This window comes from Notechis scutatus, chromosome 3 (genome assembly GCF_049901735.1).
Source record: "Notechis scutatus isolate UNSWTSFEM ecotype Mainland chromosome 3, rNotScu1.2, whole genome shotgun sequence".
Classification (NCBI taxonomy): Eukaryota; Metazoa; Chordata; class Lepidosauria; order Squamata; family Elapidae; genus Notechis; species Notechis scutatus.
The window spans coordinates 90,355,033-90,377,001 of NC_142011.1; the positions used below are offsets into that span (position 1 = coordinate 90,355,033).

At 39.0% G+C, this 21,969-nt stretch overlaps 1 pseudogene across 1 annotated transcript; it reads left to right on the forward strand.

The window, feature by feature from the left end:
• Nucleotides 1-500: 500 nt before the first annotated feature.
• Nucleotides 501-21,376, forward strand: LOC113414757 (pancreatic alpha-amylase-like; annotated as a pseudogene). The gene is made up of 10 exons (XR_015748668.1): nt 501-1,057; nt 2,841-2,987; nt 6,508-6,705; nt 9,639-9,869; nt 11,374-11,507; nt 11,735-11,857; nt 13,990-14,089; nt 14,673-14,794; nt 15,507-15,632; nt 19,642-21,376. The product of XR_015748668.1 is annotated as a pancreatic alpha-amylase-like (transcript).
• The last annotated feature ends 593 nt before the right edge of the window (nt 21,377-21,969 follow it).

Below are 21,969 nucleotides of genomic sequence, written 5' to 3' on the forward strand. Positions count from 1 at the left end.
CAAGTATCCTTTTTCTTTCTTTCACCCATTTCCATTTCTAGCATCTTTCTCTTCTAAACTTTTTCTCTCCATCCACTCTGGAAATAATTACAGTCTTGGCAGCCCGCTCCCTCCATTAGTCCATCCTCTTGATGGTTCCTGCAGCCAGCTTGAATTGCAATCTGCAGCAATCAAAAGATGTAGCATCTACTTTGTTCCAGAACCTTCCTTCAGCACCTGTTGCAGTGTAATTTTCAGTGTCAACTCTTCCAATTTTCTGGGAACAACTACAAAAAAAACAAAAAAACAAAAACAAAAACCACCCTTCCCTTGGCTCCTTCTCTGACCTTTCCAAACATTAAATGATTGGAAAATTTTGGTCATGCCTTGTAACTGCTAGTTGATGCTAGTTGATGTTCATGAACCCTTGTTTTCAATTGCCTTCCTTATACTTATACTTTGTTAAATGCATGTAGCTGAAATCACATTGACTATGACCCCATAGGGGTGTGATTGAAGAATTGCACTAATATACTCTGCATCAATCAGTATTTGAATGAATGTTAGAAATCTGACTATCTTCCCATTTCCTATGCACCTGAATCTGATAAAATATATTTTTATGCCTACCTGTAGTTGGGACTAGTATGTGAACAAAGACTTATATTTCTCTGAACTTTGGTTGTTGAGCCTGGTGAACAAACTAAAGTGTCTTCTGCCTTGTTAATACTTAGTTCTTGTGTAATGATGATGATGATGATGATGAAGGAGGACATATGGCTTTAAACATGGTATTGACAATAAGCCAAAATTTAAAGTATATAATTGGTAAAGGTGCTATGTTCTCCAACAGGAAAACAAAAGGCTACTGAGAAACACAACACTATGTGCCAAAGCGAACATGAGGAATATTATGCTACTGTTTCTCTTGGTAGCTTTTGGACTTTACTGGACCCAGTACAAGTCGAGTCCCAAACCTATAAGGACCTCTATTGTCCATATTTTTGAATGGCGCTGGATTGACATCACTCTTGAATGTGAAAGATACTTAGCCCAACATGGATTTGCAGGTGTTCAGGTGAGTATGTTTCTCTCTTTAGTCATGGCTAAATACCCACTGATAGACTCTGAGCTTCCATATTTCCTTCTGTCTTGAAATTTTGTAAGATGCAATCCCAGCACATCTGACAGCCTCTAATTAGAGAGGTTGGGCCACTCTGAACAGATAAGCCACACACATCTTGTGTAATATAATAGCTCCAGTGCTTCCTGAATGCAATAGGGCAGTGATCCCCAACCTTTTTTATGCCGCGGCCCGGTACCGGCATTAGCTGGGCGCCGCCATCTTTTTTTGATGAAAAAGTGCTTCCGGTGAGCTTTCTACCCGGAAAAGCTCACCGGAAGCACTTTTTCATCAAAAAAAGATGGCGGCGCCCAGCAAACCAGCGGCCTGGTAGGACTTGTTCCACGGACCGGTACCGGTCCGTGGACCGGTGGTTGGGGACCCCTGCAATAGGGGAACAAGCAAATTTGGCTCTGACATATATAGAGCTAGTTGTGAAGAGCTCACCATACATAGAGGGAGTCTTCGTTCTATAGCCATTTGTTCAGTGACAATTCTAAGTTACAATGCTGCCAAATAAATTGTGGTTATGACCAGTCCTCAGAACTCTGGCCATCCTAACAACTTCTTGGTCATCTGAATGGAATCCAGTTTGCTTGCCAACAAGGTCATATAATGACTGGTTGCAGCACCCTGCAATCACGTGCTTGACATTTGTAAACTTCTCTACTGGCACCCCAGAAAGTCAGTGAGGAAGTAGGTAGGGAAGGTTACAAGTCACTAAGGTATGTCTCCCTTACCCATATACCTCTGCATTTGCACCAACCACTCACACACCCCAACATCCTCAATGACTTGCATTGCACACCCTCTCATACTCTCTCTGTTCCACACCTTCACATATTGTCCCCAGTCTGAACCAACCTCCTTTCCTGATTCACATCACAGCCTCCCTGACTTTTTCCAAACCCAACCCATGCTGCATCCTCATGCACCCTTCCAAACTCTCATCACAACTCTCATGCAACCCCTTATACTCATGCACCCTCCCCAACCTGCACTGCATCCTCATGGAACACAGTCTTGTGCTTCCTTGGAAACGGGGATCTTGATCACTGAGTTGGTTAAAACAATCTACTCTCCGGTGATCCTTATTGGCATTTTATATGAGTGAGAGATGCAGGAAACAAACACTTGTAATTGCCTATGTGTATATATCATCTTCTGCACTTATACAAACTGTTTTATGGAGTCATATGAATCTTTTCATCAAAAAAGTTGGGGATTGCTTATGGGAAGAAGGTAGGAGAATAATTTGCTTTTGTCTCTCTTCTGTTTTTCCTGGGTCCAGATTCATAACATCAATGATAATCCTTCATATTATTGTAAAATTGTTTAGTGAAGAGAGCAAAAGATTTCAAATTTAAACCTTTTCAAGATTAAATCTCCCAACGTTGAATTCAAAACAGATATTACAATCCCATTTTCAATTTTTATAGAAGTAGTTTATCCTGAAACAGTTGGCTTCATATTAGACTCTATGTGAATCTCAAAGGGTCTTCTTTCAGATTAAAACAGTTTCAGAGCAATTGACCAGCCAAATTGAAGTTCAAAGCAGTTCAAATTTGAAATGTTTTGTATGTCTTTAATTGGCCATTGTTTTGGTTACTTTCATATTCATCCTGATATTCTTCTTTAAGCTATGAATTGGTTGGAACAGATAAGATTAATAAAATTGAACAATAAAGATCTATAATATTTGTCCTCTTACCTGCTGATTCTCTTTCTGAATAGCTAGGTTTCTCCTCCAAATGAAAACCTTGTAATTATGAATCCCTGGAGACCATGGTGGGAGAGATACCAGCCAGTTAGTTACAAGTTATGTTCACGCTCTGGAAATGAAAGTGAGTTCAGAGATATGGTGACTAGATGCAACAATGTTGGAGTAAGTGGCCTTCATTACTTTAGGGCTTAGTTGAGGGGTACAGGAGATGTGAGGTTAAAGGCAATCATAAGGGGAAGTTGGTTTTTTTTTTTTTAATGGTGTCTTATATTTATCCATTTTTCTAGACCAGAAGTTCTTATTAGATAGAATTGATTCTATATAATAAAACATTCTAGTTCCTCAAATTTCCTTGGGGGAAAATTTTAAAGTAATAGAATCATTTTTGCTATAAAATATTTTTTTTATAATTAAACAATTTCCTATAGTCTGGATCAGTCTGAAAGTTGTAGGAGAACATAGTCTAAAAAGGATCCATCGGCCAAGTCAATTTCCAAGCTTGCTTCTCACCAAAATGTCTTCATCACATTGCACTGTTTATATGTATGTTTTCAGTCCTCGTTTTATTAGCATTCTATGTTATATAATAATGTTCTCAGACTTTGCTGGGTTAGTATTTTTATGATAAGCATCAGCTTTATCCAGATGTCATTTTGACATATATTTATGTAATGCTAACACCAAAAAAATCACTGCTAAATTGCTCTAGATTGGTATTGGCACAACTTTGTATTCGGTTGAGTGAAAACAATTGTGTCATTCTGCATATTGTCCTGAAAGAAATGAAGATTTGAGTCATACATTAGCATTGGGCTCATTCCCCAGCCATGGGGATGTGTTTTCTTTAAATCTTTGAGATAAAAAGGAAATAATGTTCTAAAAATGCTGCCGTAGCCGTGGGGAAGAGAGAAGCTGGCAGATAGAGAAGAATGTAGTGGGTAAGGCATTGGGATCTTAATTGGAATAGTGACTGTAGTCATGCAGTGCCTGTTAAGTTACTTTGTTAAGCTTTAGCAAAGGCCATAGGAAGAGAGGCAGTTGTAGAGATCACCTCTCTGTTCAGTGAGCAATTGAAGTGAACGTGTCAACATTATTTATTGAAAATAATACATATTCCCCCTTCTGAAATGTGCAACCCTTGCAACATTTTATTAAATAAAACCAGAGATTAGGAACACAATTGTTGGTCACTTCTCCCACAGTCGTATGCCATGGATGTGGAAAACTTACCCTGGGAAATCTAGTGGAAGACTACCCCTGAGTGTATTACTAAATGCCTATGGAGATTCTCAGTCATCCAGGTCATGGTTGTCCTCATTGCTTCGATGAGAAGCGAAACGTCCTCAAAGAAAAATCAGAAAGTCCAGTTGCCTCTTGAAAAAGCACCTTTGGAACAAGCACCTTTGTAATGGTTTTCCATTACATTGAGGGTCCCCTGACCAAGCCACACACACACACAAAAAAAAAGAACCTGAAAGAGATGAAAGAGAGCACTCCAGCCTCTATGCCAGCCATAACAGAAATGGACACAGAGGCATGGATCGGGTGAACCAGTAGATAATTTTATCATTTTTAATCACTGGTTTGGTGAACTGGTAAATCCCACCCCTGGCTGGCCCCACTCACCCACCCTGCCCCCCCCAGGAGTCTCCATGCAGCCTGTTTTGGATGCCAAGGAAGTACAGGGTCTGCGTGGAGGCTCAGGGAGGGTGAAAAACAAGACTTTCGGAGCATCCGCTCCCGTTTCTGGCCAGAAACACTCCCCTTTCCAGCGTCCAGAGGGCCTCCGGTGTCGGGGCTCCGTCGATCCACCCCATTCGAATCATGAGCCTCTAGTCGCATCTCTCAGAGTTTAAAAAAAAAATCATTTATTAGGAGTTAACTTGTTGGCATTACTGGAGTGCAGCTGGCACTGAGACACATCATTCATTTCACCTTTGACCCTGGTCTTCCCCCACCCCCTGGATGTATATTCTCCAATGGAACACATCCATAGCCAAGAGTCATCAATCATGCTCTCCAGTAATAATCTTGAGTGCCAGAAGCTTCGGCTGCCTAGCAATTATCTAAGGTATGTATTACTACCCCCACTCCCTTTCTGCTGACAGCTCTTAAAAGATGACAAATATTTTTGAGTTGACATCCGGAGCCTGGGGGAGCCGTTTTCACTCCCCCAGAGGCTCAAGGAAGGCCTCCGGAGCCTGGGGAGGGTGAAAAATGGCCTCCCAGAAGTTCTGGAGGGCCTCCGGAGCCTGGGGAGGCTGTTTTTGCCTTCCCAGAGGCTTGAGGAAAGCCTGGGGAGGGCGAAAACGGCTCCCCCGCTGTGGTGCAGGAGGCCGATTAGGTCACGCCCAGCCAGCAACCGGGCAGAGAACCAAACTAAAAATTTTGAGGCCCACCCCTAAATAAACCAGTTAAAATCCAGCAAGTTACTGATCTTTGAAGGCTCTTTCTGGGAGGATCAAGAATATATTGCTGTGGGAAAACACCACTTTTCTGTTGGAATACCTGAGCAATAGGCTGACAACAAGATGGAGGTTTTGATGTCAGGATACGACTTCAGCAAATGTTAATTAGGATGTGTTCAAGGTAGGGAAAAGAAGTTGGATGGATGGGCCCATAATGTCGTAGCAGCTGCATATTTGTAGCTTTATAATATGCTGCTCTGGAAATATAGAGGAACTACATTAACATAAGAAATTATGTTTCCTTTTGATGTACCTACTGAAAGAATGAGACAGCCTTCTTATTTGTTTCATTTATATATGAATTTTTGGAGTGGCATTGGTTGAAATTGGGAAAAGTATCATCTGTACTAATATAACATTTGAAGTGGGACACAGTTTGCAAAATGTGGAAATCGCATTAAAAAAGACATTCCTCTGAATCTGGCAAGTGCTAATTGTAAATTGATCTATAGAAAAATCTGTAGACCAAAGCATGAACCACCTAATTCCTTATACAGAAACAAAACAAAATATAAAAAATTCCTTTAATATGTTATTAAAACCAGCCCAGACACTCCCGAAGAATGTTTAAGATTCTGATTATTATTATTTTTTGATTTTTTAAAAAATAAACAACCAGGGATGACCAAGAAAAATAAATAAGTTTAAGAACGCTAAGTTTCTGCAGTCAACCATTTAAACGAAATGTGAAGTTAGTATTACAGATTGAATGAGTTATTGACTGGTATTGCAAGAATCGGATTATATTTAAACATGAGGGTGAAACTTACAAAGGCTAATACTCATTTTCTCCCATTTCTGTGAATATGAAGATGAAAAGACTTAGATTTGTCTCTTGCCTTGGGCAAAGTTCATGTTCCTAGCTTTAGCAGAAAACTTATGTTAGCAACACCAGATTATGTACATTTTTCTGCTTTCCTGGGTGTGTAATCATTAATGTGCTGATAGCTAATTATCAATGGCTGAAGATGGTCTTAGATGAAGACTACAAAAGGAAGAACAGAAAATAGAGAAGAGGATTGTATTCTAGGTAAAATGTAACTATTTTTATATTTTGAACAAGTTTTTCCTTATTAAGGCTTGGTCATTTTCAGATGCAAGTGTTTCAGTTGATATTGTGAATGCTTTGTGTGTAAGGAAAGACCTTGTGTTAAAAGAAAAAATGCATGTCTATGATCAAGTAACTATGTATATTTCGCTTGTATCTACAATAGGTCCATATTTATGTGGATGCTGTATTCAACCATATGCTGAACTCTGCAGCCGGATTTGGCAGCCGTGGAATCTGTAACAGCTATTTCAATGCAGAACACCATGATTTTCCTTCTGTCCCATATTCGAGATTTGATTTTAATGATCCAATATGTAAAATGCCCAGTGGAGATATTGAAAAGTACAGTGATCCTATTCAGGTAGATTTTGATGTGTCCTGTGGTGGTATAAGTTTTATTATTACAAGTGGTGGTTTGCTATAGATAAATGCAGTTTTCCATTTTTGAAGCAAAACCTTAATTGCTCTTGAAGTTGAAAATGCCAAAATGAGCACAGAGTATACTCTATCTTTGAAAGAAGGGGGAAAGAGCACTCTTAAGGCAATTGTGCTTGTTGATAGCAAACACTTATGTAAATATGTTGGCTGCTTCATAGAATACATAAAAGACAATTTTGTGATATGCAGCAAGGACTTTGCAAAACTCCTGCACCAGAGGGGATATTCAGCCGGTTTGCACTGGCAGCGGTGATTTGGCGTGGGTCACCGAACTGGTGGCGTCCCCTGGCTGGCTATGCCTTTGAACCGGGTCGCCCATTTGTCCCAGTCGCTCTCCTAGCTTTTCCTACCATGTGGTGGCCATGGGCAGCTCAGGTGGTTGTCCCAGGGCTGCTGCACATGCGCACTGCGAGTGCAGCCACTACACATGTTTTCTTCCTTTTCCCGGCGGATGCGCCTCTTCCAGCCAAGACCGGCCCGGCCCGGCCAGCCAGCAGGTTGGTGGGCGGATGTCCTGGGGCTTCTCGCCCCTCTTGTCGCAATATGCCTGCAGCAACTCCTCGGGCCGGCTGAGCTGGGAGCCGCCGTTCCCAGGCGTCTACTCGTCCATGTTTGGTCAATGCCTCTTCACCTTGCCTGAAGCGGCTGATCCTGCCCCTCACCCTCCCCTCCCTCGCCTGGCCTGAGAAGGTAAGGGCGATGGCAGGGAATAGCGAAGCAGCCGGGTCCCTATCTTTCCCTCTCTCTCTCCCACTCTCTGTGTCTCTCTGTGTGTGTCTCTCCCTCAAAACTTTCCTTGGTGCTCTTTGCTATTTTCATTTCTTCTTTTTGGAATCCAGACTGGCTGAACAAGGATTTGCCAGCCAGCTGGAAGCACCTCTTTGGGTGACCTGTCTCCCCCTCCCCCTCCTCTCATGACTGGCAGCTGTGGCAGGGCCGGGAGGATGGCGTGCACACCCGAGGAGGAAAAGGGTCACCCGAAGGGATGCTTCCAGCACGGCAGGTGATGCTTGTTCAGCCAGTCTTGATTCCAAAAAGAAGAAATGAAAGTAGCGAAGAGTGCTTGGCCCAAGCCGTGGCTTTGATAGAGAGAGAGAAAGAGAAAGAGGGAAAGAGAGAAAAAGCGGGAATGAGAGAGGAAGGGACAGAGACGAGAAAGAAAGAAAAAGAGGTCCAGGGATAGTGTGCAAAGCACCACTGCCGCCGCCGCGCATGGAGGTACTTTTTTTCCTTTTCCCGCCGCCCGGTGCTGATGAGCTGCTGGATCATTCAGTTTGTCCCAGATGAGGTGTGTGTGTGGTGGGGGGGCAAGAAAAAAAAGAAAGAAAGAAAGAAAGAAAGAAAGAGAAAGAAAGAAAGGAGAGCAAGAAAGAGGAAGGGAGAGCAAGAGAGAGGAGAGAAAGAGCGAGCAAGAAAGAGCAAGAAAGAGGAAGGGAGAGAAAGAAAGAGCAAGAAAGAAGGGGAGAGAAGGCAAGGGGGAAAGAGGGAGAGAGAGAAAGAAAGAGAAGGAAGAGACAAGAAAGAAAAGGGAAAGAAAGTAAAAGGGAGAGAGAAAGGAAAAGAAAGGAAGAAAAGGGGTAGACAAAGAAAGGGGGATGGAAGGAAGGGCCAGAAAGAAAGAAAGAAAAAGAAAGAAAGAAAAAAGAAAGAAAGAGAGGGAGAGAGGAAAAAGTGAGTGAGATATATGGATGGATAGATAAATACATGGAAGGAGGGAGCGGGAGAGAAAAAAAAGGAGAGGAAGGAAGGAGACAAACCCTGGCTTCAGAAGACTCTTTGAAGCAGCATAGCAATCTAGGACTGGCCTGCAAGGAATCTCGGAGATCATCTAGTGCTAGTCCAACCCCCTCCTCCAGCAGGAGATCCTTACAGAATCATAGAATAGCAGGATTAGATGTGTGTGTGTGTGCGCGCGCGCGCGCGTATGGCTGTCAAAACTCCAAAAACCGGTCAAGTAGCTCTGGGGAGATCAGTCATAAATGAGAACACTTGCTAAGCAACCAGCCATTAAGCAAGGACCACTTGTATTTGGTTTGCCAGTCACATGGTCACCTGGCCACACCCACCCAGTCACATGGCCACAAAGCCATGCCACCCAGTCATGTGACCACAAAGCCACACCCATCTGGTCACATGACCAAGTCATGCCCACCCAGTCACCTGATCACCAAGCCACTCCCACATATTAAGCCACGCCCACAGAACTGGTAGTAAAAAAATTGGACTCCCACCACTATCCTGCACCTTTTTAGATATATGCAGATATTGAATGAGAGACAGCAATATGAGATTAGATTTGTTTAAAAAAAATCAAAGGAGGATTTTTGATTGTCTGATATCATCTAATGTAACCAGTTTTGTAAATGTGGCTGAACTCCTTGTTGTGATCAGAGTGATTGTGTGAATGAAAAGGACTTGTGGTTAAGGCATCAGGGCTGGAAACCAGGAGAGTATGAGTTCAAATTCCACCTTTTTCATGGGCAAATCATCCCAAACCACTTCACAGAGTTGCTGTTGTGGGAGAATAAGAGTATTAATAAGGATATTAGTTATGTTCACTGCCTTGAGTTACTTATAAACTAAGAAAGGCAGGATAAAAATTAAACAAAACAAACAAAATTGTACTTTAAAAAGGAGAAAAAACAAGCCACTTTTATTCTAGTAGAGGGCTGTGTTTTAAATGGTTGAAAACAGTATGGACAAGTCCCATTGGACATTCTGAGATTCTCGGCTCTCATTTTGTGGCATCTCAGAGCATGGGGACTTTAATTCTTTCACCCTTTCAACATTTTCCCAAATCAGATTGATTTTTCCTTTTTGATATAGTTGTAGTAATCATTCTTCCCATATGAATAGGTCCGTTACTGTCGACTCTATGGACTCCTTGACCTTTCCCAGTGGAAAGACGATGTGCGTTCAAAAATAATAGACTTCTTGAACCACCTGATCGACCTTGGCGTTGCAGGGTTCCGAATTGATGCTGCTAAGCACGTAAGGCCCGAGGACATAAATGTTATTTTAAGCAAGCTAAATAACCTCAATGCCCGATGGTTCACCAAAGGTTCCTGACCTTTCGTCTAACAAGAGGTAAATAATAATAATACAAAGAAAATTCCCAGTATTTGTCCATTGTTCTAAAAGGTCCATGTGTTTCAAACATGCTCTCTTGCTACATCCTTAAAATGTGTGAACTGGGGAGTCTTAGGAAGAGTAATATGCCAAAGGTCAACAAATCTGATCTATCTATCCATCCATCCTTCGATTGTCAGTAGCTCACAAAGTAAGGATCTACAGTAATACAATATGTGCCTGCTCAGTATTAATTTCAGATCAGATTGCAGCTCTAGTGATTTTAAGATCCAATAGACATTTGGTCTGTTTCAGAAAAGCAATTCTTTACAAATCAATTCTAAGGCATTAACTTAAAGGAGTAGAAGATTTAATGTGCTTGTTGGCATGTATGTAAAATCTAGGATCTAGATTTACAAACCTTTATTTATTTTTTTAATTGATGAATTTGAGAAACTTAGCTAAGACAATGGAAAATGGGAGGTTTGTCGAGTCAAATCTTGAGGTATTATTTACAAAAAGGTAGAATTTCATAAGGGCAAGAGCTAAAACGTAGAAGAAAGCATTTTTGAATGTATAGCCCTTTTTTCTAATCATGATGATGGTGAGTTGAAATTAATAGAACAAGCTGTGATTAAGTAAATATAACAAGATATATATGTGTTATTACGGAGTGCTGGTTCTTCCTTTTAAAAATCTACTATTGATGGCATTCAAGCATCTTGCCTAAAAGTGCAGAGGTTAATCTAGTCTTGTTGAGAAAAGGTCTCCACGTTCAAGGTTATGCAGCAGAAACACTGTAATGCTCCCTATCCATATTCCTTTCTTAGTGGTGAGACATTTCAGAAGGATCACCAAAGCATGCCTGAAACTATGAAAAGTTTGTTTGGGAAAAGGTATAATTGCAACTAGTACATTTGGTGCACGATTGGCCTAAGATGATCCCCAAAGTTCATGCCAAAAACTAATTTGGTGACTAAGTGTTTGAAATCTCTAAATCACTTTTAAGAATGAGTCAATACACAGTATAATAGGAAGTGATCACCTTGCCAGATATGCTCTCTCTAGGAATCCTTTGTCAGGGTTCCAAGTAACCGTCCATAGGAAATCAAAACTCCAAGGCAGGGTTCCTCAAAATATAGATTTATTAGGCATGTCATATTGGCACAGCTGGGGAAAACCCGAATCTGAAGTCCCCCCCAGGTTTCCCCCCACCCAGTTCAAAATCCAAAGTTCCTCCCCACATTACACACAACCATCACATACCCCAATCAGGTCTCTCTCCCCATCCCAGATGCTTCCCATCCACGCCCCTCCAGGTGCTGGTGAGAATGTCCTTGACCTCCAGAGAAAGAACGTTATTTTGGCTACATCTCTCCCTCAGCTATCTCTACTCCCCCACATCCCTTTCCCACAGCTCCAGCCAGCCTTGTTGTGACAACCCTGAAGATGCTCAAAGACGGCTCCAGGGTTAACATCCTTTCTCTTATTCCTTCTATACCTTTTCTTGGCTTTTTTCTAGGTAATTGATTTGGGCAGTGAAGCAGTCCAAAGCTCTGAATACTTCAGAAATGGCCGCGGGACTGAATTTAAATATGGCATGCAGCTGGGGACTGTTCTTCGCAAATGGAATGGACAAAAGATGGCAAATTTGAAGTAATTATTTTTTGACACTAACCAGGACCAGATAGGGATCCAGGTGTAAGAGGAGGGTACATGTACCTTTGTTCCTACATATTTTTTTTTGTGGTGCAGTAAGTGTGGGCTTTTGATGGAAAGCTTGTGAACTGTGGTTCTCAAATTGAAAGGGCTGGATCATATCCTCCTAAATAGGCCTACTATGAAATGTCTTGTAAATACATTCTTATTTCTTCCTGATTTAGGAGCTGGGGAGAAAGCTGGCATATGATGCCATCCAATAAAGCCTTCGTCTTTGTTGATAATCACGACAACCAAAAGGGACATGGAAGTGGTGGGTCCTCTATTCTCACTTTTGGGAACCCTAGGTAACCCTGCCTTATTTTTAGCATAATTTATAAAAGCTGTTTTGTAGTTGCAAATTAAATTTCAAACCCAAATGGTGCCCATCCCATCAAAAGTTTTAAAAGTCTTCCCATTAGTAATTTACAAATTAATACTATTTAGAATTCCAGTTTCAGACATCTGGTTGTAGACATTTCTGCTCCAAAAGCTGACTTGAGCAATTCAGTGAAGAGGAGCCTGTGAAAAAGATGGTTTTTAGATCCTCCACGGAATCAACTTAAGCAAAGCTGGGATACAATGAGAAATGTATGCGATTGTCCCGTTATTTCTCAAAAGGGAAGACACAGAGTTTAGAGAGGAGGTAATTTTCACATACAACATACATGCTTTCTGTTAGAGGAGTAACCATACTTTATTTTCAGTAAATCTGGTTATTGTATACATTTGCATGAAATGCTTTCTTGTATTCTACGGTCAAGATTTTTTAAAAAAAAATTACATAGCTTCAGGAGCAGTGTTGAATTTCTTCTGTCTCCTTTGATTTTGAAATTGGTAGTTTTCTCAATTCCAAGTGAAATTTGTGCAGATTTCATAGTCAAATTGAAAGCTGCCATTTAAGACTAGATATGAAAGATTTTCTCCACGCTGGCAGAGGCAAAACCTAAAATGTAGAGTTTTGATAGCTGGATGGCTACTGAATTAGAGGCTCTTTGAATTTTGATTCTATGCTCCAGCTTGTGGCCAAATTGTAACACATCTGATTTCTTTTTTTAAAAAAGTCTCTCCAAAAGCAGTCCCATAAATTAATGACATTAAAATTGTTAAGGCATCTCATGTATTCTTTTGTATTAACAAACTCAGGAATTCATTGATTTGCTGCTGCGGCCCTTAGCAGCCTAAAAACAAACACGGAATATACCCTTTCCCTCATTTTCCTGAACATATTTATATGAAAATAAATCACATTGTATTCAGTTGGGTGTAATCTCAGGAAAGTATGGATAAAATTTCATCCTTGATATACCACTGGAAAATCTTTGCAGTATAGACATATTCCTATTTTTTGAATGGAAGAATAAGATAGCAATAGCAATAACACTTAGACTTATATACCGCTTTATAGTGTTTTACAGCCCTCTCTAAGCAGTTTACAGAGTCGGCATATTGCCCCCAACAATTTTGGGTCCTCCTTTTACCCACCTCGGAAGGATGGAAGGATGAGTTAACCTTGAGCCTGGTGGATTTGAACTGCCAAATTGCAGGCAGCAGGCAGTCAGCAGAAGTAGCCTGCAGTACTGCACTCTAACCACTGCACCACCGAGGCTCATTATAGATGATATTAAATATGATGGTGATGATGATCACATCTACCAGATGTAGTCTAAATCTTCTCCTGTATCTCCATAAAAGTTCTCATGCTACAAAAGAAAGCTAGGGCTTCTACCGTCATCTTTATGGAAATACCTCTGGGATCCACATAAGATTAGAGAGTAGAAGTAGTCTTTAATTTACAAATAATTTAATAATAATTTAATAATTTAATTTAATTTTTTGAAGTGATTGTTGAGCAAATGCAACGCTTGTTCAGTGAATGTGGCAGTTGTTAAGTGAACCCATTTGCAATGGGTGTTTTTGGTAGGAAAATGCCAATTCCTGACAAAAAAAGGTTGTAAATTGCAGAAACGTGGCCATAAATGTGGTCCAGTTGCCATGAGCCTAAAATTCGATCATGTGACTGTGGGGGGGAGGGGCTGACCATTGGAACTTTGAATCTAGGTCATAAATAACATTTTATAGGCCTGTTGTAATTCCTTATAGTCACTAAATTGCTGGTTATTAAGTGTAAATTACTTGTAAACATTGGGGGCTACACCAGATGCTTTATTTGGAAATGAGCTCACTTGCCCAGGAAACCAGATAAAAATAAGCTGTGATTGTTGGGAACATCAGGGGTCAAGAGAGATAATAGGGAGCAACTGTATCAATTTACTTTTTGGTAAGCTGAGGGCTCACACTTAAGATGGGAGCCATTTTGTGAAAGTGCCTGTCACCTGCTTTCAACATTCAATTCAAACAAGTTATCTATTCTATGTTGGTTCATTTCTGTATCTGAAAACACATTTATACCAGAACTCTTATTTTATCTATTTAATAGACTTTATAAGATGGCAGTAGGGTTTATGCTTGCTCATCCTTATGGATTCACATGAATCATGTCGAGCTACTGGTGACCTAAAGATATCCAGAATGGAACGGTAACTTTTTGTTGCTTCACAAAAAAAATGATATTTAAAATGCATTCAATTTATTTCTAAGCCACTGTATCTTAAAAGATAGTCCCATCACTCTGAAAACAGATTGTAATTGTTTTTTTCCTGTCTTTACTAGTGTTAGTTTTATTGCAACATTTTAATCGTATTTTATATTTTTATCCATTTATTTTGTTTGTATTCATCGTTAAACTGCTGGGAGCTGTTTAACAGATGAGCAACCGTTTAGATTTTAGTTTATACAAAATATGAATTGTATAATTTCATTTTAAAAATATTTGCACAGAAACATTCACATATGGTAGGGAAAATTAACTTTTGTAAGTATTTTAGCTTAGTAGATGTTTGCAATGTCAGCTTAGTTTTTTTTTTTTTTTTTTTAAGTTTCACTGATTCTCAAATTCCTGCATAAATTGTAAAAAGAACCTTGTTGGTTTTCCAGAATCTAGGACTGCTGCTCCTAGAAATGTTTAAAAGCCAGATATTATGAAGGAATGCAGGTATTTATTTAGCAGGTGTATGCCTTGCTTCTTATGATTTAGTAATGATATGCATTTTTTTAAACAAGGACTTGAATGATTGGGTTGGGCCACCAGGCGATAGTGATGGATCCATTAAACCTGTGACAATTTATGCAGATGAAACTTGTGGCAATGGCTGGATCTGTGAGCACCGTTGGGATGAAATTCGGTAAATGCTTTCAATGCTAGCTTATACAGAGCCTTCTTGAGAGTAAATTTGTTCTTCTGTATATCTAGGGTTCAAATAACCCAGATTTTTTCCCTAAGTATGTGGATAGATTTTAAAGATGCCTCTCCCTGCAAAATGCTATACAGATGTTTGAACTGTAATTCCCTTAATCTGTGGACTTCAGAACAATAGGAGTTATATCTAAAAGTTAATGTAGACAGCAAGAAAGATATGCAAAATCAATTGTCAATGTGGCAACGGCAAAACGTATTTTAAGTCCACAACAGACATAATATTTGGAAATAGCTCAGACAGATACCTCCTTAATTCACTGAATTATATGTTTCACCTTTTCTTACATAAACAGATTTATAAAATTAATGTCAGCCCCGTTAGGTAATCCAGACCTGGAAATCAAGTCCCCGTGAAAGCAAAAATTACTTTGATTAAAATTGGCTATAATTTCAGAATCTTGCAAATCTGATTGTGCTGTAATTCTTCCTCTTCCTTATACTTCATTGAATTAGGGAGGTGTCAGTCTGAGCCTAGTATTATCTGTCTGTTGTGAATTTAAACTATTTTTATTCCTGGCTGCCCTAGCAATTGATCTTGCATATGTCTACCAAGATAATATTCCGGTACTTTCTATAGTTACCAGATTGTGTAAAGGTGCATACATTCCTTACCCTTACCCATTTTTCTTCCATTTCAGGAACATGGTGATATTCCGAAATGTTGTCAGTAAGGAGCCAATTACAAACTGGTGGGATAACAATAACAATCAGGTAGCATTTGGACGTGCTGGCAAAGGATTTGTTGTGTTTAATAATGATGACAGGTATGCTTATTTAAGAATTGAAAGGGACTTGGATTTCTATGCAGTGTGTACGTAATAGGTCAAAATCATTTGGGCTGCATCTTTGGATCAAAGCTAATTAATTGTTTGGTAGTTCCTGTTAAGCCTGGATTCCCCAACGGGTGTTAAGGAAAACAAACTAAACAGAATGTACAGCGAAGTCAGATAGGAAGACAGGTAAATGTGTGAGATAAGTTTTCTAGTTAACACGCAGTAAAAATACAGATATGCTTGTGCTATCAAAAATATAGTTTATTCCATTTAAGAATTATAGCATAGTCATAATAAACAGTCCAGTAGTCATATATCATATCAGTCAGTAAACCATGATACCTTATTTATTATTTTTTACCCAAACCAGTTAGGGTAAACAATGTTATCCCTAACAGTTCCAGTTTGCTGCTTTTCTACTGTACGACTGGTCATGTTGAAAAGGAGTTGAATGTCTGTCAAAACACCGGTTATCACCCATAAGTCACTCATACTCACCAGTTATCCACAGCACTGGGTTTTCTGATATCCCTTCTCTTGAGAGGGGAGGGGAGGGCACTGGGTAGATCAGTTGAGCTTTTCAGCATACCGTGCTAGGTTTTTAATGAAGCTTCCATGACCCTCCATTCATTGTACAGCCAAAAATATTGTAAGGAACACAGATAAGAGTAGAAGTCATTTGTTGAATAGTTTGGAGGATTAAATAATATTGGTTGGTCTTCTTGGGGTAGAAAATATCAGATATCAGTGCAAACTTCATTGCTGTTATTGACATGCCATTACAGTTTGTCACTATAAACCATCATTCTAGAGCTAGACAGTCTGGTCTGCTCCAGAATATCTTCCAACATAGCAAGTAAGAGAAGGGAATTTGTGTTCATCCATATGTTGTGTAAGTAGTATAGTTGGGTAGAGTTTCAATGGGATGATTTGCTCAGAAGATTATTTGAGTCAATTATCCCACCAAAGCAGAATTGTAAAAGAGACACCACACTTTACTTTATCAGTCTGGAGCAGCCAGACATTTTTTGGTCCCTTTGCTGGTATTCTACATGTACAGAAACCACTTTACTCAAAGTGTTAGACTTAATTGATACTTTGCATCAAATGTGGAGGCATTTTTCATTGCCTGCAATATTTGAAACAAAAGTTCAAAGTTGGAATGCCCGTTTCTCTTACCACTGTCCTGCCTGGCTGAAGCTGCTTGGGGTAGTAGTTCAGCATTCTGAGCTAGGCTATTATGCTAAGGTGATTTCTAATTTGGTTATATAATATTATGATTTTTTTTTTTTTTTAAAAGAGCTTTATCATGTGAACATAGCACCTGTCTTAGTACTTTTTAAAGCAGCTGTGACTTTTCTGGGGATCACAGTACCTTACATGTGCTGTTTGCAGGCCATGTTGATTCTAGCAAGCTAAGTTCTCACATGTACTTTTATTTAAATGTATTGAGAGAAGTAGATGAAATAGAGAAAAAATAATATGTGTATATGACCCCATATGTCAGATCACACAAATAAGATAAAATTTGGGAGATACTTTGAAGTAAATTAGAGGTAATTTAGACTTTTATTTATTTACTTAGTGTATGGCAAGTAATTTGAGATGTGCTCTTTATGGATGGGAAAGATAAAAATTGAATCTGAGGCAACCTGCATATCATCATATTCAAAAACCATATAAAGTTGAAAGTAAAGAAGCTCTTTTATTTATTTTAACTGATAAATGAGGTGCATCCCTACCTCATATAGCAGAGAGGCCTGTCTTTGGAGAGACATAGGCATAGGTAGATTCAATTACTGGAATGGAAATTTTTGATGAAAATGGTATGGAAGACAGTCCAAGAAATTCTGATGGCCCAGAAATTGGCAGTACTGTTGTTGAACATTGTTTGTGTTGGTACAGCTTCATGAATGGCTGGTTGCCAACTAAGGTCATTAATAACATGTTAATTTAGAAAACATAAATGATTTGTACCTGGGTTACTAACAGACTTTCAGCATCCATCAATATAGTAATCTTATGAAAGGCTGTAATTGTAATAATAAAACAAATGTAAACCTAAACAAAAATAGAAGAATAGAAGGAAAAATAGAAGGTGGAAAAGAGAAAAAGGAAAGAAAAAGAATGTAAAGTAATAAAGAAAAATAAATCAATAAGTGATTTCCAACCTTCATCACAATGGCTATCAACAATTTTAGTAACTTGTCAACTTCTCTTAAAATACTCTCTTCTTTCCACATCCCATCTTTTTATTTTTAAATGAATCCATAAAGCATAATCATTTCAGTTTCAGTGTCGGCCAAAATCCATTCAGGCTAACAGAAATGACAACAAATCTTATATGACCCTTGATCAAATAAACTAATTTTTATATTCTTTCCTTTTATTCCTATCAATCTTAAACTTTATTCCATTTAAATAATGTTGCAGAACTTGATTTTTAAAAATTATTTGTCCCTTCCCATGAGATTGTTCACAACTTTAACACACCTCTTTTGTAAATCTAATATAGGAAAATTATCCAGATCATTCTGTTGGTTTATTGTTTGTATATCTCTTATAATTATTAAATCAAACATGGTTTCTTCGATATGTCCAATAGAATGTCTTTTTTCCATGTCTTTCTATACATTCAAGTGTAGCCTGTCATTTTTTAAATCCACTTCCAACTCAGTCTTGATCTTGGCAGGTAAAACATGTTCCTCTTCTATAGCATCTTTTAGACACAGTCTACCAATACACTTTTAGACACACAGAGGTATATATGTCTCTGTTGAGACTATTAATATTAACTTCAGAGTTAATATTTTCCAAAAATATCCTGTAATATAGCAGACCCCAGGTTTTTGGGTACCACAACTGGTTCCGAGGAGAGAGGTTTTTTCACAGACCAGAGGGGGCATGATTTCACATTCTGCCTGCATCCCATGGATGGGGCTTCTCTTGTTTCCAAGATTCTGTTGACCAGGTTTCTGGCATGCCATGGACCAGTGCTGGTCCATGGACTGGGGGTTTGAACCCCTGCTTTAATATGTCCAATGTTAGAATATTTTGCTCCATTCTGAAAATGAAATTTATATGTTCTCCCTTAATTGTAATATTTAGTTCCCTCTGGTGTCCAATGTTTAAAATATTATCTTAACTTGATTTTTTTTTTTAAAAAAAAAAAAGAATTTTCCAATTAATAAATAATTAATTTACAATTCATTCTAAAATCTTATTTTAAATTTAACTGGACCCTTAGTCCATTTGCAACTTCCTAAAACCAAGGTTTTAATCACTCTTTTGCTGTTTATTCCAATAATTTAAATAAAAACTTAACCAGAGCTGCCAAATTTGATGACCCAAAGATTTCTAATAGCTGAAAAGCAGCTAACTAGCAATTTCTAAAAGCCATTAGAAAAAGAAGTATGCAAACTTAGTGTCCTTTTGAAGATACCAAGCAGGGTTTGAACAATGTTCTCTTGTCTCTCAGAACTCTAAACCCTCTGGAGGCAACAGTCTTCCAGTCTCCTTGTGGGGGCAGCTCTCTGGAGTACATCTGGGTGATCTCAAATAACCTCATTGTCCAGAGGTTCGAAAAGCCAGCTTTTCATTCCTCACCAGTTTTCAACCTGAAATGTCTTCCTCCAGAAGTTAGTTACTTACAGATTTTCTATTCTTGTGTATCCAGTCTAACAAGGGATGTATGCTTGTTGCTAATTTTGCCATGGATAGATGTGAGTGGTTAATTCTGTTTTTTAATGTTTCTCTAAGTTATGAAACCACGTAGTTACTGAAGGTGAAAAAAGCCCCCCCCTCTATCAACAATTTGGGAATGAGTTGAAAACAGTTTTATTTATCCAGGCAGATTAATGTTTTAGTTTTTTAATGTTTTATATTTCTGGATTTAAAGTGTTACCATTTTTATTATACATTTTATGAGACATTCATAGCAATGGGTGGCATATCATTTCTGAATATAAATAAAGGAATAAAATTATCTTTTATGGTACAGGAACTTGTCGGTAATCCCTCCAATTGGACTTCCTGCTGGGGTTTATTGTGATGTCATTTCAGGACAAAAGGAAGGCAAAGCTTGCACAGGAATTCAAATCCATGTTGCTGCTAATGGCATGGCTCATTTTCAGATTAATTACCAAGCAAAGCATCCCTTCATTGCAATTCATGTTGAAGCCAGACTGTAATATATATTCTGATGAACATTTCTCCTCTTTGATTGGTTTCTGTTCTCTGTGTATTATAAAGCTGATTGTATACATGATTATTTATTACTTGTATAGGCTGATTCCATCATAACTCATGATGGTATACAATGCAAGACAATTTACAGCAATGCAATTCAAAACAATACCAAAAACATGTGGAATAAAATAATATAAACGTTAACAGACCAGTTGTCTTGCAAGGAATCCATTTCCATCCGTTTCTAATCCAAGACCTGGGAGAAGAGCCATATTTTTAAGGATTGTTTAAATATAGTCAGTGATGTCCATGTGAATATTTGGTGGAGAGTATAATTTCAAAGAGAAATAGCAATAGAGATAGCACTTAAACTTATATACCACTTCACAGTGCTTTACAGCCCTCTCTAAGCGGTTTACAGAGTCAGCATATTGCCCCCAACAATCTGGGTCCTCATTTTACCGACCTCAGAAGGATGGAAGGCTGAGTCAACCTTTGGCCGGTGAGATTTGAACAGCCAAACAAGCAATGCAACAGAGAAGGTTTGCTTCCTGAGTCTTACCAGGTGACATTGCCTGATTGTATGGGATAGACAGAAACTATAGAAGATAGATGGCCCCTCAAACAATTAGGCCCTATGTCACGAACCGCTTTATAAATGATAACCAATACCTTGAAGTGCAACCTGAAGCTTACTAGTAACTCATGCAGTTTACAAAACAGATTCGTTCCATGAACAGATTGTGGCATGCCCATAACCATCTGTACCACTATATACTGGACCAGCTGCAGTTTCTGACGTGGTCTCAAAGATGGCCATACGTAGAGTGCATTGTAATAGTCCAAAGGCAAGGCAAGCAAAGCCTGAGTGATTGTCCTCCCAGTCTAAATGGAGACACTAGTTGAATTATGCAAGGAAGAACTTCAAAGAACCCCCCCCCCCCCCAATGTGTGCCAATGTGAAGGGAGAAATAAAACTTTTGGAATAAAAACTTCTGCATTTCCAGTTCTGGGTAGTTCAAATACCCCAGGGCATTAGTCTTGTTGAAATTGAGATTGTTCCTCCCCATTCAGACCCACATAACCTTCAGTCACCGTAATAAGATCCTGATAGCATCACTTGTTCAGCCTGTGGTTGAGATTTATCACTGAATATCAGTGTACTGATAATACCTGGCTCCAAATTAATGGATGGCCTCATCCAGCATCTCATATAGATACTAAAGGGAGGAGCAAAAGCATAAGGCCCTGGAGCACCCCACATATCAGAGGTCTCTAGCTTGATTTCTCCTCCCTGACAATACTGGTTAGACAAAAGAAAGGAGAATGACAACACTAGGTTTCCCATACCTAATCCCTCTTGGTGGTTCAGAAGGATATGTTCTATGATATTGATACCTGCTGAAAGATTGAGGAAAACCAGGATAGTTACAATCGTCCACCCTGGCTGCCTCACATATTACCAGCAAGCATAACCTGTGCCACTTAACATGCTGTGAAACCTGTCTGGAAGTTTATTCAAAAATAAATGCCATTTATAGCTCAATCATCTTCTGGATACTGTTAAATAAACTTTGGATGCCTTGTCCATACCGAGATACCCTGCAGAGTCATTCCAACATTGGATTCCAATTCTCGCTAGCTGGGTGTTCTTGGAAAACTCATGAAAAAGATATGAAGATGGTTACTCTGCCTCATTGCTTGTCTCCCAATGAGCAATTTTTTTGAGAATTAAACAGGGTGCTCAAATTTTACCTCCTATAACTTACAACCTTTGGACTTTAAAATGGACTTGACTGATATTTGTGAAAAGTATCTTTGGAGAACTGATGAAAAACCTTAACCTCCTGATAAGAATGTTTGTCACTCCTCTAGGACATTAAAGCTGCTTCCGCTACTCAGTGGGTGTATCAATGGAAAAAGGATCAAAAACAGAAAAAATAATTATCTCTTATTAGCTCCTGATAGGAAACAATAACTCCCACCCCCTTTTCAGATAATAAGTGTTTCTTTTCCAAACCAAGTTTTGCATCACAAATTTAAGGATACATTTTTAAAACATGAATTCCCCCATCTCTCTTTGGTTGCAAGACTCGTGACAGATCAGCAAAGCAAAACTCATCTCTGCCACTTCACTATA